At 37.8% G+C, this 7,544-nt stretch overlaps 1 protein-coding gene across 1 annotated transcript in view; it reads right to left on the bottom strand.

Moving 5' to 3' along the window:
- Nucleotides 1–7,544, bottom strand: part of robo1 (roundabout, axon guidance receptor, homolog 1 (Drosophila)) — a 687,039-nt gene that overhangs the window by 611,489 nt on the left and 68,006 nt on the right. The gene's annotated exons all lie outside the window — the stretch shown is intronic.

Below are 7,544 nucleotides of genomic sequence, written 5' to 3'. Positions count from 1 at the left end.
ATTAATTTTTACCGGGGGCCGCATGAGCTACCCGAGCACTGCTGGAGGGCCACATCGACAATATTTCAATTAAATTTTGCTCAATATTATTTTTGATATATACCGTAAGATAAATAATAATAATAATAATAATAATAATAATAATAGTAATACTTCAACATAGTGTGTGTAACAGCATTCCATGACTAATATATATCAATTAACATTAATAATAAATGACAGTAAAATAAGCACACGTATGACTGAGGAGTCATAGTGTAACTTTGTGTGGTGTTTGAGTTGTCCGACTTTTTGTGTGGCCTTAAACGCACCAGTGGTTTAGTGCTATGCGTGTTGGTGACAGATGACAAGTTGGTTTTGGCCTGGTTTGTACGGCAGAAAATGACTAGTTTTTCGAGATAGAATTGTTTTACTCATGTTTTTGGTGTGGTTATGTCCGAATATAAACAGTTTTGTTCAATAAAGTGATCGATATAATTCCTGTCCTCGAAGCATCTCGATAGACGTTACAATAATTGAACGGTGTTGACGAACACCGTTAGGGCCGCTTGTTGTCACTGTCACTCAAAGTTGCATTGCAAAATTCCATAGAATAAATATGTTTATTTTGTTTAGAATTCAGATGGGATTTGATTTGGTGCGCGGCATATACTTGCTGCGCGCAGCGGACGCTTGAGCAGTGCGCAATTGCGCAGGCACGCACCTTAGGTGAGGGGACGTTGCTTTGCAGTTCATGTGTTGTTGAAAACACGCCATTCCTCATCAACTTTTCTCTTTTTGGCGTCTCGGGTGTAAACCGTGCATCACTTGTCGCTGCATGTGCACCTTCACTCGCAGGTTACACACGGACACACGCCCATAAATAATACTTTTCAAAATAAAAGCAGCACAGTTGTATTGCGCGCAGGACATAGATGTTTTTTCAACTTTATTTTGTAATTGCAGTTGTTCACATTCACTCACAATCACGCATACGTCCACACGGAAGTAATACAAATAACGATTTTCAAAACAAAAGCAGCACCGTTGTATTGCACACTCGACATAGATACTTTTTTAAATTTATTTTGTAATTTATAATTGGCCTCACGCGGGCCGGACAGGGATGCACAAAGGGCCGGATGCGGCCCGCGGGCCGCAGAATGCCCAGGTCTGTTCTAGGGTCAAACTGTCACTAATGTAATGAGGTTTGACCATAGGCGCCAATCTCGGGGCCGAGCACCCACGGACAATGCCGAGCACCCACGTGGGATTGATGGCAACTTTCAATCTTTAAAATAATTTTTGAAAAATCAATGTTCCATCCATCCATCCATGTTCTACCGCTTGTCCCTTTTGGAGTCGCGGGGTGTGCTGGAGCCTATCTCAACTGCATTCGGGGGGAAGGCGGGGTACACCCTGGACAAGTCGCCATCTCATCACAGGGCCAACACAGATAGACAGACAACATTCACACTCACATTCACACTCTAGGGCAGGGGTCCCCAAACTACGGCCCGCGGCCCCCCAGCATCCAAAATCCGGCCAACGGGAAGTCCAAAGTTAAAAAAAAAGTGTTTTAATTTTTAAATTTTTAATTTTTTTAATTTATTTTATCTTTCCTTTCTAGTCCATTTTATACTGCTTGTTACTCTCGGAGTCTCCTAGCCGTTCAGGCAAATCATATTGTCTAAAAAGGAATTTTCCCATCGATAACGTGATAATGTTAAATGTTGATGGACATCAATGTTAATTGATGTTAAATGACAAAACGGATTAACTCGCTGGAATATAAAGACAATGTATATATACATACATACATACATACATACATACATACATACATACATACATACATACATACATACATACATATATATATATAGCCCCGAACCCAGTCAAATTTTTTTAACCCAATGCGGCCCCCGAGTCAAAAAGTTTGGGGACCCCTGCTCTAGGGCCTCTTGTTGTAAACGAATAATTATTTAGCCTAAGCCCCATTTCAGTCACACTAAACCATTGTTTAAGGTCCCCCTCCTCGGACAATTTTTTACACGGGTAAGTGCCCCGTGTATTTCTTGAATCTCCGGCACTTAACTTTGTATGGACTCATGGATCGTTTACAAACTGAGTCCGGCGAGGAAGTAACGCCAGAAAGACCACGCCCCACACAGGAAGTGACGTCAGAAAGAACGCGCCACAGCCAGCTTCATAAGCAATTGCAGCTTTGGGATACAACACTTTTTAGACTGCAAGAGAACTTTCCAATGTTCAGGTCAGCTGTGATTATACTTACTGAGAAACTTTGTCCATTTGTCGAAGGAGAGTCAACGAGAATGCGGGCTCCCGTGGATGTGATAAAAAAAAAAGGTAGCGTGTGCTTTGTATTACCTGGCCGTCAAAGGAAGACTACGAAAAACGGCAAATGCATTTGGACTGGCAAAGCAGACTGTAGCAGTTATTTCCCACCATGTATGTCGCGGACTCAACGTCTAGGTCTAGAGTATATAAAGTCACCAAAAACGCATTGGACAATGAAGGTGAAGGCAAAAGAGTGAGGAGTGTCCTGACCAGATATCTAGAGCCCTAGATTGATTGATGTAAAATGTTCTTTATCACATTGTTTACGTGTCTAATAAAGATTTGATGAATTCATGATGGCTCAGGTGTGATTCACTACAATAGGGCCCCACAGCACACTGGATTCAAGTTAAGTGAAATACCACAACACTGGATATTGTTCAGATAAGTTAAATTTAAGAACTTGCACACAAAGCAACACTGGAGGTGACTATGACGTGCACATTGTCCGCACATGCGTACTAGGTCGGAGGGGGGCAGGGGAGTTCTTAAACGACCATTGTGTGTGTGTGAACAAGGATAAAGTTAGGTGGGATTTACCCTGGATAACCTTAGCCGGCTTAGTGTAGAAGGGGCCTGAGCATGCGCGGTTTTTGCTTGGTGGTGAGAAAGAAATTGCCATCAATCCCACGTGGATGCTCAGCATTGCCTATGGGTTTGACTGTACAGGCAATGTTTAAACTGCTTGTATGACCGATAATACAAGTGTAAAACGTATACAACACTGTATATTCAACTTTTAAAGGGGAACTGAACTTTTGGGGAGGAATTTTGCCTATACAGTATCATTCACATGCATTTAATAATTCGAAAATGCTTTTACACAAATGTGAAATAGATGAAGAAGGATGACTGCGTTGGAGTTTTTAGTGTGTTTTAATATCGTTATGTCTGGATTTGAGCTACAGTACAGGCCAAAAGTTTGGACACACCTCCTCATTCAATGTGTTTTCTTTATTTCCATGACTATTTACATTGTAGATTGTCACTGAAGGCATCAAAACTATGAATGAACACATGTGGAGTTATGTACTTAACAAAAAAAGGTGACATAACTGAAAACATGTTTTGGTATTCTAGTTTCTTCAAAATAGCCACTCTTTGCTCTGATTGCTTTTTCACACACTCTTGGCATTCTCTCGATGAGCTTCAAGAGGTAGTCACCTGAAATGGTTTTCACTTCACAGGTGTGCTTGAAGCTCATCGAGACAATGCTAAGAATGTGCAAAACAGTAATCAGTGTGTATATACACAGTACAGCCCAAAGGTTTGGACCCACCTTCTCAATTCAATGCGTTTTTCTTTATTTTCAAGATTATTTACATTGTAGATTGTCACTGAAGGCATCAAAACTATGACACCTGGGAAGTGAAAACCCGTTCAGGTAGCTATTTTGAAGAAACAAGAATATAAAACATGTTTTCAGTTATTTCACTTTTTTTTTGTTAAGTACATAACTCCACATGTGTTCATTCATAGTTTTGATGCCTTTAGTGACAATCTACAATGCAAATAGTCATGAAAATAAAGAAATCGCATTGAATGAGGAGAAGGTGTTTTCAAACTTTTGGCCTGTACTGTGTATGTTTTCAATCTATTCTTAATTTTTATTTTTTTATTACCACACTGCATTTATGCACTTTGACTGTTTTTACACTTTTAATCTCGATGTAAACGGCGCATAGTGCAATCACAAAAAAACATCTATGTATTTAAGAAAACGTTTTTCTTTTTCTTTTTTTGCATGCTAATTTGTAATATTCAGCTTGTTCTAGGTGGCTAGCAAAAATCCATTTTGCCTCTAAATTAGCGGATGTCAAACTTTTTTCCACGAAGTACAACCTCAGAAAAAACTTGGCTCTCCAAGTACAGTACCACTATGATGACCAACATTATAGTAGCGTAGTAGGCTTATCACTCAATCAATCAATCAAACTTTATTTATAAAGCGCTTTTCATACATAAAAGAAATGCAACGGAAAGTGCTTTACAAAGTTAAAAACAATACCCCGGTGACCCCTATCCCCCATTATCACATACATATGCACGGGTACAGATACCAAACACATTTTTTGGGGAAATTTATTTGATAAAACCCAACACCAAGAATAGACATTTGAAAGGCAATTTAAAATAAATAAAGAATAGTGAACAACAGGCTGAATAAGTGTACGTTATATGACGCATAAATAACCAACTGAGAACGTGCCTGGTATGTTAACGTAACATATTATGGTAAGAGTCATTCAAATAACTATAACATATAGAACATGCTATACGTTTACCAAACAATCTGTCACTCCTAATCTCTAAATCCCATAACATCTTATACGTCTAGTCTCTTACGTGAATGAGCTAAATAATATGATTTGATATTTTACGGTATTTTACGGTAATGTGTTGATAATTTCACACATAAGTCGCTCCTGAGTATAAGTCGCACCCCCAGCCAAACTATGAAAAAAACTGCGATTTATAGTCCGAAAAATACGGTAATATATTCCCGTTAAAATGAAGAAATAATTATAATACTCACGCAGGTAAAAAAAAACAAAATAAAACAAAAAAATCGTCTTTAAGTTGAATGTCAAAGTTGACCAACATCTAGGCTTATGGCCATGACCTTCTACTATCCAGGTGAAAGGCATGTTTTATCATCTGGAATTACATTTCACCAACTCCGAGGCGATGCAGCACCTCACCAGCTCAGTATGTCAATAGCTGCAGAACCTAGTTACCTCTGTGATCACAGCGTTGCTAAAAGTAGTTCCTCTGCTTTAGCACTTATAATAATAATATAACAATATCGCTAATACTTGGTCAATATTCAAGTCACGAGATCTATGTGGAGAATTGTTGGCGATTTTTGATTGCGTTTTTTAGAGGGCTTTATGGGCGCAATAGAGAGCTCACATTAGCTGCATTGTTAGCCACCCCATATTTTAAAAAATTAAAATACTTTAAAAAAAGAAGATGTATGTGTTCATGTCTCGCATAAAGATTGTGAATAGTAGGCAACATTTTTTTTTTAAAAGTGCACTTCCCCTTTAATCAAATTAGTCAGGACTCAGCCTGTGCACATTCACTGCCTCACATACAGTTAGTGTTTATAGAACTTATTTCAAAAGTGTTTTCCCTGGCCAAAACCGGACAGCAAGAACTTTGAACATTATTAGGATCAGGTGTAATGAATCCTAATTACAATTTGATAGCTGACCAGGCAGCACTTCTTTTTTAAGAACATATAAATCCATTTGGACATGTGACCTCCCAGCCACCAACCACACAATGCCCCGGAGTGGCGAGTCTGAGGCGGGAGTGGGGACAGATTGGCGTCCCCCCCCCCCCCCCCTCTCTCTCTCTCTCTCTCTCTCTCTCTCTCTGTCTCTCTCTCTCTCTCTCTGTCTCCACAGCAGACAAGCCTGTTAAGAAGCACCCAGAGAGGAGGAAGAAGGAGAACCTGCTCAACCCATTTCGAATACGCCAGCCTCATCTCAGCCTCTGCAGTGACTGACAGAGGAGGAGGGGCTTACATCCAGGCTCATAGAAATACATGAGATTTGAAAAGTAGCATTCAAAAGTGTACTGAATGGGCCAATGAGGGAGAAAGGAGAAATGGGATACAAACACAACGAGCAGATTCAATAAGACAATATTATCATAGGACGATCCTGGCGAAAATGTTCCAACCTTCTTGTGACTTCCTGGAATTGAAGTTTTAGGAGAACAAATATCATCTTCCTGCACATCTGACAGGGAAAGGTGAGCAAGCAGGTGACTCATACTTCTTTCCCCCAGCTTCCAGCAGTGATAAAACCACTGCACTGCGTCACGCCGACGGCCGTCTCTAATATATTACATTAAAAAAGCTGGCCAAAACAGTTCCCAGTATACCAGAACTGGGTAAAATACGATCCGTTAAAATGTTGATTCAAACCCGCTGGATGTTTCCAAATTATTTTGTTAGACCTGTAGCCGCCATTATGTTTTTTGAGCGATATACTGTAATTACGTCACAGCAGCTCAGACGAGCCACGAAGCAGAATAGGCGGGGTTTGTTATAGAGCGGCCAATCCGAGGACACGGGTGTCAGGGACGGCGCGGAAGCAGATTTTTACAACAGAGTTCTGCATATAAGTGATATGTCTCAGATTGTGAGTGTTTTATTACCCTTTTGCGTTCAGACTGTTCCTGTGTTTGTTGCACTTTTGTTGCGTTTCGCTCAGATCGCAAAGATGTAGATTGAGGACCTGGTCTGAGAAGTAAAAGAGGAGCGATGTTCATTTTTTGTTAATACTCAGTGTTTTATCGTTCATAGTCAATGTTGTAAATCCCACATTCTTTATTTTCGTGTACAATTTTGTGTTTCTAATTCAGTTAAAAACTGTAAGATTCCACTACGTTTATTTTAGGTAGTCTTTTTAGCATTTTATCAGACACTATTGTGAGTGTTTGTATAGTGTTCTTAAAAAAAGACACATATATACATACATACATACATATATACATACACACATGTATACATACATACATATGTATATATAAATATATATATATATATATACATACACACATATGTATGTATGTATGTATGTATGTATGTATGTAAGTATGTATGTATGTATGTATGTATATATATATATATATATATATATATATATATTATATATATATATATATATATATATATTATATATATATATATATATATATATATATATATATATATATATATATATATATATATATATATATACATGCACACATATATATACATAAATACATGGTGTCATAAATCACATGTATATACGCACACACACACGTATGTGTATGTATGTATATATATATATATATATATATATATATATATATATATATATATATATATATATATATATTAGGGCTGCAACAACTAATCGATTAAATCGATTAAAATCGATTATAAAAATAGTTGCCAACTAATTTAGTCATCGATTCGTTGGATATATGCTATGCGCATCGCGCAGAGGCTTTTTTTTTTTTTTTCAAAAAAATTATTATTATTTTTTATTTTTATTTTAAATAAACCTTTATTTATAAACTGCAACATTTACAAACAGCTGAGAAACAATAATCAAAATAAGTATGGTGCCAGTATGTTGGTTTTTTTTCAATAAAATACTGGATAGGATAGAAATGTAGTTTGTCTCTTTTATCCGATTATT

The sequence above is a fragment of the Entelurus aequoreus genome, linkage group LG10 (assembly GCF_033978785.1).
Source record: "Entelurus aequoreus isolate RoL-2023_Sb linkage group LG10, RoL_Eaeq_v1.1, whole genome shotgun sequence".
NCBI lineage: Eukaryota > Metazoa > Chordata > Actinopteri > Syngnathiformes > Syngnathidae > Entelurus > Entelurus aequoreus.
This window is presented reverse-complemented; position numbering and strand designations above follow the sequence as displayed.